Source organism: Pelophylax lessonae (assembly GCF_965119305.1).
Source record: "Pelophylax lessonae genome assembly, contig: HAP1_SCAFFOLD_521, whole genome shotgun sequence".
Taxonomy (NCBI): Eukaryota; Metazoa; Chordata; class Amphibia; order Anura; family Ranidae; genus Pelophylax; species Pelophylax lessonae.
Window position 1 is genome coordinate 80001 of NW_028119824.1, and position 11709 is coordinate 91709.

General features: G+C 45.5%; 1 pseudogene across 1 annotated transcript in view; it reads right to left on the reverse strand.

Moving 5' to 3' along the window:
- Positions 1–11465, reverse strand: part of LOC309543926 (nephrocystin-4-like) — a 20057-nt pseudogene extending 8592 nt beyond the window's left edge. The window contains exons 1-2 of the transcript in view: positions 11391–11465; positions 8448–8626 (exon numbers count right to left, since the gene is read on the reverse strand). The product of the transcript in view is annotated as a nephrocystin-4-like (transcript). The remainder of the gene's footprint in view (positions 1–8447; positions 8627–11390) is intronic.
- Between the last annotated feature and the right edge of the window lie 244 nt (positions 11466–11709).

Here is an 11709-nt window from a genome sequence, read left to right on the forward strand (position 1 = left end):
GGGAAGTTCAGCCAATGTGACCTCTGACCCGCCCCTTCAACACAAATCACATGACTGGTCAGTTTGGGGAGCCCAGAGCAGCATTTTCTCCAGCATTTTCTAAATATAATAAAATGTTATATAATAATATTATACAATAATCATTAAATAAAAATGTTATAAAATAATCATTAAAAATTCCTATAAAATAATAATATTACTATATATAAATTTCTAAATAAAATAACATTTTATATAATAATATTATACATTAATCATTAAATAAAATAATCATTAACTAAAAATGTTATAAAATAATCATGAAAAAATCCTATAAAATAATAATATTATAAAAAAAAGCATTTAATAAAATGTTTTCTGCTAAATGGGAAGTTCAGCCAATGTGACCTCTGACCCTCCCCTTCAACACAAATCACATGACTGGTCAGTAGGGAGCCCAGAGCAGCATTTTCCCCAGCATTTTCTGAATAAAATAACATTTTATATAATAATATTATACAATAATCATTATATAAAATAATCATCAAATAAAATAATTATAAAAAAATCATTAAAAAATACTATAAAATAATCATTTAAATAAAATGCTTTCTGCTAAATGGGAAGTTCAGCCAAACTCTGACCCGCCCCTACAACACAAATCACATGACTGGTCAGTAGGGAGCCCAGAGCAGCATTTTCTCCAGGAAGGAAAGCATTTGAACCCTCGGTAATAGGATCTCGGAAAGACATTTATATAACTTTATCTGAGCACGGGTCGGATTTAATGAGTGGTTGGAAGCAGAGCAGATAAGTAGTGGTCAGGCCATAGAACCCCGCGTAGCGGTTGCGCCCGCTCTCCGGCTCGTTAATCCATTTCCATCAGAGGCGGTGGATTCGGCGCGCACAGCACTTTCAGAAACAAATTACAGGAGAGCTTTAATATTTTCAGATTGCAATGTTTCATTGCAGCTCCCCTAGGAATGAATGCCAGACATACTAATTCAAATTGTTTTAACAATGAACAGCCGAGCAAAATTATACATGTCAGCTTGTAATAATCCCTTTTCAGAGAGAGCGCTCCAGCAATTTATCATAATGTAGAATGATGTCTGTGCTCTATATTTACAGAGGAACCGCATAGACATGAACCGCGCTACCAGGGCAGTAATTATCACTTAGCCAAACTGGGCCGGGGGCAACAGGAAAAAAAAACGGTGTTCACAATTTTAAGTGTGAGTTACAACCAAAGAGTTTCACGTCTGTAAGGTTGTTCTGATGCCATAGCTCCTCCTCCATAATAAGCTCCGCCCACACAGCTATAACAAGGCTTGCATTGGGTGATGAAGGACCCACATTACATGTATGAGAATCAGTGGAGTATCCTCTATGGGTGCAATATGTGTGCCCTGAACATGGGTCCCAATATTCCCTCACACATAGTAGTTGGGGGGGGGGGGGGTGTCAGTCATGGATGTCCGTAATTGGACGTGAACGGGGTGTTAGTGGTTTGGGGGTGAACTCTGCCTCACTTACTACTGATCCCTAAACTCTGCTTCACTTACTTATGACCCCTAAACTCTGCATCACTTACTCATGACCCCTAAACTCTGCATCACTTACTCATGACCCCTAAACTCTGCATCACTTACTCATGACCCCTAAACTCTGCATCACTTACTCATGACCCCTAAACTCTGCATCACTTACTCATGACCCCTAAACTCTGCATCACTTACTCATGACCCCTAAACTCTGCATCACTTACTCATGACCCCTAAACTCTGCATCACTTACTCATGACCCCTAAACTCTGCATCACTTACTCATGACCCCTAAACTCTGCATCACTTACTCATGACCCCTAAACTCTGCATCACTTACTCATGACCCCTGAACTCTGCATCACTTACTACTGACCTCTGACCTCTGCCTCACTTACTACTGACCTCTGAACTCTGCCTCACTTACTACTGACCTCTGAACTCTGCTTCTCTTACTACTGACCCCTGAACTCTGCTTCTCTTACTACTGACCCCTGAACTCTGCCTCAGTACTGACCTCTACATCACTTACTACTGACCCCTGAACTCTGCATCACTTACTACTGACCTCTGAACTCTGCTTCACCTACTACTGACCTCTGAACTCTGCTTCACCTACTACTGACCTCTGAACTCTGCTTCACCTACTACTGACCTCTGTACTCTGCTTCACCTACTACTGACCTCTGTACTCTGCTTCACCTACTACTGACCTCTGTACTCTGCTTCACCTACTACTGACCTCTGAACTCTGCTTCACCTACTACTGACCTCTGTACTCTGCTTCACCTACTACTGACCTCTGTACTCTGCTTCACCTACTACTGACCTCTGTACTCTGCTTCACCTACTACTGACCTCTGTACTCTGCTTCACCTACTACTGACCTCTGTACTCTGCTTCACCTACTACTGACCTCTGTACTCTGCTTCACCTACTACTGACCTCTGTACTCTGCTTCACCTACTACTGACCTCTGTACTCTGCTTCACCTACTACTGACCTCTGTACTCTGCTTCACCTACTACTGACCTCTGTACTCTGCTTCACCTACTACTGACCTCTGTACTCTGCTTCACCTACTACTGACCTCTGTACTCTGCTTCACCTACTACTGACCTCTGTACTCTGCTTCACCTACTACTGACCTCTGTACTCTGCTTCACCTACTACTGACCTCTGTACTCTGCTTCACCTACTACTGACCTCTGTACTCTGCTTCACCTACTACTGACCTCTGTACTCTGCTTCACCTACTACTGACCTCTGTACTCTGCTTCACCTACTACTGACCTCTGTACTCTGCTTCACCTACTACTGACCTCTGTACTCTGCTTCACCTACTACTGACCTCTGTACTCTGCTTCACCTACTACTGACCTCTGTACTCTGCTTCACCTACTACTGACCTCTGTACTCTGCTTCACCTACTACTGACCTCTGTACTCTGCTTCACCTACTACTGACCTCTGTACTCTGCTTCACCTACTACTGACCTCTGAACTCTGCTTCACCTACTACTGACCTCTGAACTCTGCTTCACCTACTACTGACCTCTGAACTCTGCTTCACCTACTACTGACCTCTGAACTCTGCTTCACCTACTACTGACCTCTGAACTCTGCTTCACCTACTACTGACCTCTGAACTCTGCATCACTTACTACTGATCCCTGACCTCTGCATCACTTACTACTGATCCCTGACCTCTGCATCACTTACTACTGACCTCTGCATCACTTACTACTGACCTCTGCATCACTTACTACTGACCTCTGCATCACTTACTACTGACCTCTGCATCACTTACTACTGACCTCTGCATCACTTACTACTGACCTCTGCATCACTTACTACTGACCTCTGCATCACTTACTACTGACCTCTGAACTCTGCTTCTCTTACTACTGACCTCTGAACTCTGCTTCTCTTACTACTGACCTCTGAACTCTGCTTCTCTTACTACTGACCTCTGAACTCTGCAACACTTAGTACTGACCCCTGAACTCTGCAACACTTAGTACTGACCCCTGAACTCTGCAACACTTAGTACTGACCTCGGAACTCTGCTTCTCTTACTACTGACCCCTGAACTCTGCCTCAGTACTGACCTCTGAACTCTGCTTCTCTTACTACTGACCTCTACATCACTTACTACTGACCTCTGAACTCTGCTTCACCTACTACTGACCTCTGAACTCTGCTTCACCTACTACTGACCTCTGAACTCTGCTTCACCTACTACTGACCTCTGAACTCTGCTTCACCTACTACTGACCTCTGAACTCTGCTTCACCTACTACTGACCTCTGAACTCTGCTTCACCTACTACTGACCTCTGAACTCTGCTTCACCTACTACTGACCTCTGAACTCTGCTTCACCTACTACTGACCTCTGAACTCTGCTTCACCTACTACTGACCTCTGAACTCTGCTTCACCTACTACTGACCTCTGAACTCTGCTTCACCTACTACTGACCTCTGAACTCTGCCTCACCTACTACTGACCTCTGAACTCTGCCTCACCTACTACTGACCTCTGAACTCTGCCTCACCTACTACTGACCTCTGAACTCTGCCTCACCTACAACTGACCTCTGAACTCTGCCTCACCTACTACTGACCTCTGAACTCTGCCTCACCTACTACTGACCTCTGAACTCTGCCTCACCTACTACTGACCTCTGAACTCTGCCTCACCTACTACTGACCTCTGAACTCTGCCTCACCTACTACTGACCTCTGAACTCTGCCTCACCTACTACTGACCTCTGAACTCTGCCTCACCTACTACTGACCTCTGAACTCTGCCTCACCTACTACTGACCTCTGAACTCTGCCTCACCTACTACTGACCCCTGAACTCTGCATCACTTTAAGTCACAGCCAATATTCAGCTGAATGTAAAACACATCCACTTTTTGCTACGATGTGCTGCAGCATAGTTACCTCCGCCGCCCATGAATGCACATGTGCAGCAGATGGGTCAATAAAGCCCGCCCTATTTGTCACCGTACATATGCGTTCTGCGGATGGCAAGAGGTTTAATATAAAATCCGTGCTTCTTAGAAACATCATGCAGGCAGCATTCACCTTTAATTTCCCCTCGCTCTGATATCGGTATATTACAAATAAACAAGTATTGAGCCGAACATTCCATTTCCATTCTGCACTCAATTAGAATCTTCATTTTTCTGTTGGAATATTACGACTCTTATAAAGGCCACAAGTACATTTCAGGACGCGGCGTCTGATGGTTTTAATAAACTCGGCGGAGATTAAAAAACTCAGAGGATAGCCATGAAAATTAATGGCTGCCCATTAGGAGCTCATTAAACACTGTCAGGGAACGGAGGAAGTTTTCCACCTAAACTTTGGAAACTTTGTATGACGGTCCATGAGAGGGCAGTAAAGCTGGAATGAAGCCTGGATGATGGATGACCATGTGATGGGCACTAATGTCCTATAACTCCATAGACAATTATCTTCTTCTAGATTAACAATGTATATCCTCTGCCAAATACTACAAGCAGCCTTCCGTGCTGAGCTGGGAAATACGCATTGCTCATGTGTTGGAGAAGAACGTCACCTTCGTAAAACTGATGCAAAAAAAGTAATTTAAAGCTCAGATTCAGATTTAACCTTTACTTTTGGACAGAGAAGAGGCCGGTTAGAACCTCTGTTGGGTTTTCATTGTAGTCTGTGTGTAGGCAGGTGTGGAGCTGCAATATATTTGCTGACCTGAAGAGGGCACTGTGTGGTTTCCTCAGGCTGGCAGGAGCTTGTTGAGGATTAGGTTGTCCCCTGTCATGGGCTCCAGGTTGCCATCTTGGTGAACATGGTGTCATCTACTGCAATGTTTTTCAAAATATGACCCCAAGGAGGGGATATTTTATTGATATAGGATTGATATGGAAAGGTCTTTATATTTTTCTAGCCCTGGTGAATAGGGGCGCTCTTGGACCGCTGAAACGCATTGGCTACTTTTTTATCCGCTTGACTTTTTATCAAAATAAAGTTGTATCTGGACCTCTTAGCCTTGGTGTGGCTTTTCAATTTCCACTTTTGTTATATTACATTACAAGCCAAGTAGACCATGGAGATCCTCTGGGGCAGGTGTCACCAAACTATGGCCCTCCAGTTGTTCAGGAACTACAATTCCCATCATGCCTTGTCATGTCTGCGAATGTCAGAATTTTACAATGCCTCATGGGACGTGTAGTTCCACAACAGCTGGAGATCCCTGCTCTGGGGTATAGAAGCTGCCTGCCCTGGAACCAGGTCACCTCCATCAACATCAATACTTGAAGATAATACCAGTGAGATACAACTACAGATTCAACGCCATTTTCAACTTTCCTCTATGGTGTTGCGATATGTCTGCAGGCCTGAAGAGGGCGCTGTGTCACTTAGTCAAGCTTACAGGAGCTTGTTGAGAATTAGGTTGTCCCGTCATGGGCTCCAGGTTGCCATCTTGGCCAACATGGTGTCATCTACTCCCATTTCTGTTCTTTATAAATATGACCCCAAGGAGGGGATAGTGTATTGATATCAGATTGATATGGAGATGTTTTTATATTTTTCTAGCCCTGATCAAAGGGGGTGCTTTTGGACCCCCAAAATGCTTTGGTTACTTTTTTTATTTTATTTTGTATTTGTCCCCTTGACTTTTATCAGAATAAAGTTGTATCTGGACTTCTTGGTGTGGCTCTTCAATTTCAATTTTTGGTACATAACACTACAAGCCAAGAAGACAGCGGAGATCCTCAGGGGTGTAGAAGCCGCCTGCCCAGGAACCAGGTCATTTACATCAACATTGGTATTCCAATGAGATACGGGTTCAGTGCTATTTTTCCACTTTCCTCCATGGTGTTGCAATATGTCTGCATGTCTGAAGAGGGAGATAGGCCCCTTTCTCAGGCTGGCAGGAGCTTGATGAAGACGAGTTTGTCCCCTGTCATGGGCTCCAGTCGGTCATCTTGGCCAACATGGTGTCCTCTACTCCAATTTTTCGCTTTCCTCCATAGCATTGCAAATTATCTACTAGACCTGCAGAGGGATCTAGTCCTTTCTCAGGCTGACAGGAGCTTGTTGAGGACGAGGTTGTCCCCTGTCATGGGCTCCAGTCGCTCATCATCGCCAACATGGTGTCATCTACTCCAATTTTTCCACTTTCCTCCATAGCTTTGCAAATTATCTACTAGACCTGCAGAGGGATCTAGTCCTTTCTCAGGCTGACAGGAGCTTGTTGAGGACGAGGTTGTCCCCTGTCATGGGCTCCAGTCGGTCACCTTGGCCACCATGGTATCATCTACTCCAATTTTCCCACTTTCCTCCATAGCATTCCAAATGATCTACTAGACCTGCAGAGGGACCTAGTCCTTCCTCAGGCTGACAGGAGCTTGTTGAGGACGAGGTTGTCCCCTGTCATGGGCTCCAGTCGCTCATCATCGCCAACATGGTGTCATCTACTCCAATTTTTCCACTTTCCTCCATAGCATTCCAAATGATCTACTAGACCTGCAGAGGGAGCTAGGCCCCTTTCTCAGGCTGGCAGGAGCTTGTTGAAGACGAGTTTGTCCCCTGTCATGGGCTCCAGTCGGTCACCTTGGCCAACATGGTGTTGTCTACTCCAATTTTCCCACTTTCCTCCATAGCATTGCAAATTATCTACTAGACTTGCAGAGGGAGCTAGGCCTTTCTCAGGCTGGCAGGAGCTTGTTGAGGATTAGTGTGGCCCCTGTCATGGGCTCCAGGCGGTAATCTTAGCCAACATGGTGTCATCTACCATTTTTTTGGTAATACTTCCTAAATCACACCCTAGGAAATTTTCTCGCACTTCCTGAGCAGTGACATAGAGGGTCGGCACACAATTTTAGTACTGTAATGGCAGTTAGTTTTTTTTATTGCTGTGGGTGCCCTCCTATCCTAGTGACCCCCTTCACTATATTTATTACCATGTTGTCGGAGGAACATCAATAACACACTAAACAAGGAGAAATCTCTCCAACAGAGCCCCAACGAGAGTTTTAGCGATGGAATGGCAGTTACACTTTCTTGCTGTGGGTGCCCTCCTGTCCTGGTGCTCCCGGTCTCCACAATTCTTACAAGGAAGCCACTAAGTCACTCAATGAGGAGAAATCTCCCCAACAGAGCCAGAGATAGCAATGAAAACCTAAAAGAGGTTACACTATATTGTCAAAAGTATTGAGACGCCTGCCTTTACACGCACCCCAAACTCCCTCATCCATGTCTTTATGGACCTTGCTTTGTGCACTGGTCCAAATCATTTGGTGGCGGGGAGATTATGGCGTGGGGTTGCTTTTCAGGGGTTGGGCTTGGCCCCTTAGTTCCAGTGATGGGAACTCTTAAGGCTTCAGCATACCAAGACATTTTGGACAATTTCATGCTCCCAACTTTGTAGGAACATAGATGAGTGGTGTTGGGGTGGAGGAACTTGACTGGCCTGCACAGAGTCCTGACCTCAACCCGATAGAACACCTTTGGGATGAATTAGAGGGCAGACTGCGAGCCAGGCCTTCTCATCCAACATCAGTGCCTGACCTCACAAATATGCTTCTGGAAGAATGGTCAAACATTCCCATAGACACATTCCTAAACCTTGTGGACAGCCTTCCCAGAAGAGTTGAAGCTGTTATAGCTGCAAAGGGTGGGCCAACTCAATATTGAACCCTACGGACTAAGACTGGGATGCCATTAAAGTTCATGTGTGTGTAAAGGCAGGCGTACCAATACTTTTGACAATATAGTATATATATATATATAAAAATGGAAAATAAAATGGTAAAAGCTCAGTTTCTTTAAATCACACCGGGAGTGACAACCAATTAAAGGCACACAACACAAATGTGGCTTCAGATATCTAAATTCAATTTAACAGAACATTGAAATCCACAGCTCACCTTAGAAATGATGGGATTTCGGCTCATTACACAGACTAACCAGGAGGCCACCAGCTGATGTTGGTCAACATCTACTATGTTGAGGTAGATGAATCTGCTGCCGGCTTTGTTGGGGCGCACAGCAATGTGAAGGTCTTGGATGCCGTTGGTGGGAGCACAAACACGTCACTGGGATCCACCTATACACCAAACAAAGGGTTAAAACTGAATTCCGGGGAGATAATAAAATACACCAGTCAACACAACTAAATGTTACATTCCAGCCACCCACAGCAGAGCAGGAGTGGGAGGAGCAGCACTAAGAGCCAATCAGTATGTACTGACAGGTGGTGGGTGGAGAGAGCAGTGAGCAGAGATGACTTTTCTGTATATTCTTAATATGTATTAGTACAGGTATTTATTTAGTGCCGACAGTTTACACAGTGCTTTACATTTTGTACATTCATATCAGTCTCTATCCTCGGGAGCTTACAATCTAAGGTCCTTATCTCACATACAAACACATTCTAATGACCCCCACTTCAAGGGTCATTTAGGATTTAAATTTTGAGTTTATTTATTACGGGTATTTATATAGTGCTGACAATTTACACAGTATGTTACATATACTGTATACTATACATTCACGTCGGTCTCTGCCCCTAAGGAGCTTACAATCTAAGGCCCCTAACTCACATTCTAGGGCCAATTTAGACAGGAGCCATTTAACCTCCCAGCATGTCTTTGGAGTGTGCGAGGAAACCGGAGTAAGTGAGATGGAGTTCAAAAGTCAGTAGTAAGGCATACTCTCCCACGCCAAGGGTAATGGACCAGGCGAGGGGACAGGGCTTTCCCTTTAACTGCTCTATTACCCCTAGGTTAGGGAGAGTATGCCTTACTACTGACCTCTGAACTCTGCTTGACTCACTACTGACACCAATGATGGGACACTTTCCTTCCTACTGACACCAGTGATGAGGCACTATTACTTCCACTGACACCAATGATGGGACAATATTCCTCCCACTGACACCAATGATGGGGCACTATTCCTCCCACTGACACCAATGATGTGGCACTATTCCTCCGACTGATACCAATGATGGGGCACTATTCTGCCCGATGACACCAATGATGGGGCACTATTCCTCCTACTGACACCAGTGATGAGACACTATTCCTCCCACTGACACCAATGATGAGACACTATTGATCCCACTGACACCAATGATGAGACACTATTCCTCCCACTGACACCAGTGATGAGACACTATTCCTCCCACTGACCCCAATGATGGGACACTATTCCTCCTACTGACATCAATGATGAGGTACTATTCCTTCCACTGACACCAATGATGGGGCACTATTCCTCCCACTGACACCAATGATGAGGTACTATTCCTCCCACTGACACCAATGATGAGGTACTATTCCTCCCACTGACACCAATGATGGGGCACTATTCCTCCCACTGACACCAGTGATGGGCCACTATCCCTCCCACTGACACCAATGATGGGACACTATCCCTCCCATTGACACCAATGATGGGACACTATCCCTCCCACTGACACCAATGATGGGACACTATTCCTCCCACTGACACCAATGATGGGACACTATTCCTCCCACTGACACCAATGATGGGACGCTATTCCTCCCACTGACACCAATGATGGGGCGCTATTCCTCCCACTGACACCAATGATGGGGCGCTATTCCTCCTACTGACACCAATGATGAGGTACTATTCCTTCCACTGACACCAATGATGGGGCACTATTCCTCCCACTGACACCAATGATGAGGTACTATTCCTCCCACTGACACCAATGATGGGGCACTATTCCTCCCACTGATACCAGTGATGGGCCACTATCCCTCCCATTGACACCAATGATGGGACACTATCCCTCCCACTAACACCAATGATGGGACACTATACCTCCCACTGACACCAATGATGGGGTGCTATTCCTCCCACTGAAACCAATGATGAGACACTATCCCTCCCACTGACACCAATGATGAGACACTATCCCTCCCACTGACACCAATGATGGGACACTATCCCTCCCACTGACACCAATGATGGGACACTATTCCTCCCACTGACACCAATGATGGGACACTATTCCTCCCACTGACACCAATGATGGGACACTATTCCTCCCACTGACACCAATGATGGGACACTATTCCTCCCACTGACACCAATGATGGGACACTATTCCTCCCACTGACACCAATGATGGGGCACTATTCCTCCCACTGACACCAATGATGGGGCACTATTCCTCCCACTGACACCAATGATGGGGCACTATTCCTCCAACTGACACCAATGATGGGGCGCTATTCCTCCCACTGACACCAATGATGGGACACTATTCCTCCCACTGACACCAATGATGGGGCACTATTCCTCCAACTGACACCAATGATGGGGCGCTATTCCTCCCACTGACACCAATGATGGGACACTATTCCTCCCACTGACACCAATGATGGGGCACTATTCCTCCAACTGACACCAATGATGGGGCACTATTCCTCCCACTGACACCAATGATGGGACACTATTCCTCCAACTGATACCAATGATGGGGCGCTATTCCTCCCACTGACACCAATGATGGGACACTATTCCTCCAACTGATACCAATGATGGGGCGCTATTCCTCCCACTGACACCAATGATGGGGCACTATTCCTCCCACTGATACCAATGATGGGACACTATTCCTCCCACTGACACCAATGATAAGGGTTCTTTTACTTCCATTAGTCATAGGCCCTTTGTTTAGAGAGTTTGGAGGCCTCTGGTTTACAACAATACAGAAGAATAGGATACGTGGAAATATAACAATAGGGACAGTTAGGTGAAGAAGTTACTCTCGGCAGACGGGCCCGATGTCCCTTTTGGTGCAATGTGTAATTGGGGTAAAGTATAACACTGACCTTCAGTTCATGCGGGTGAGACGCGTACGCTCTGACTTTCCGCACCGCTTACGTCCCTCGAAGGACCAGAGACATTTGTGTGAGCTGACCGGTTACACAGCTGAGGTCCACCCTTTTCAGGGAATGGACGTAGATCTGCCAGATTTGGATTGGAGCCGCCAGCCATCGGTCCCTGTGCCAATATTAGGAGATAACAGGAATTAATCACATATATCAATAATAATGTCACAATGTCCCTACTCCCATACATTAGAGTAGGACCATCACTGCAGAGGCAGCATGAGTGATTAGAAGCTTCTATATAAATTGATTATAATGT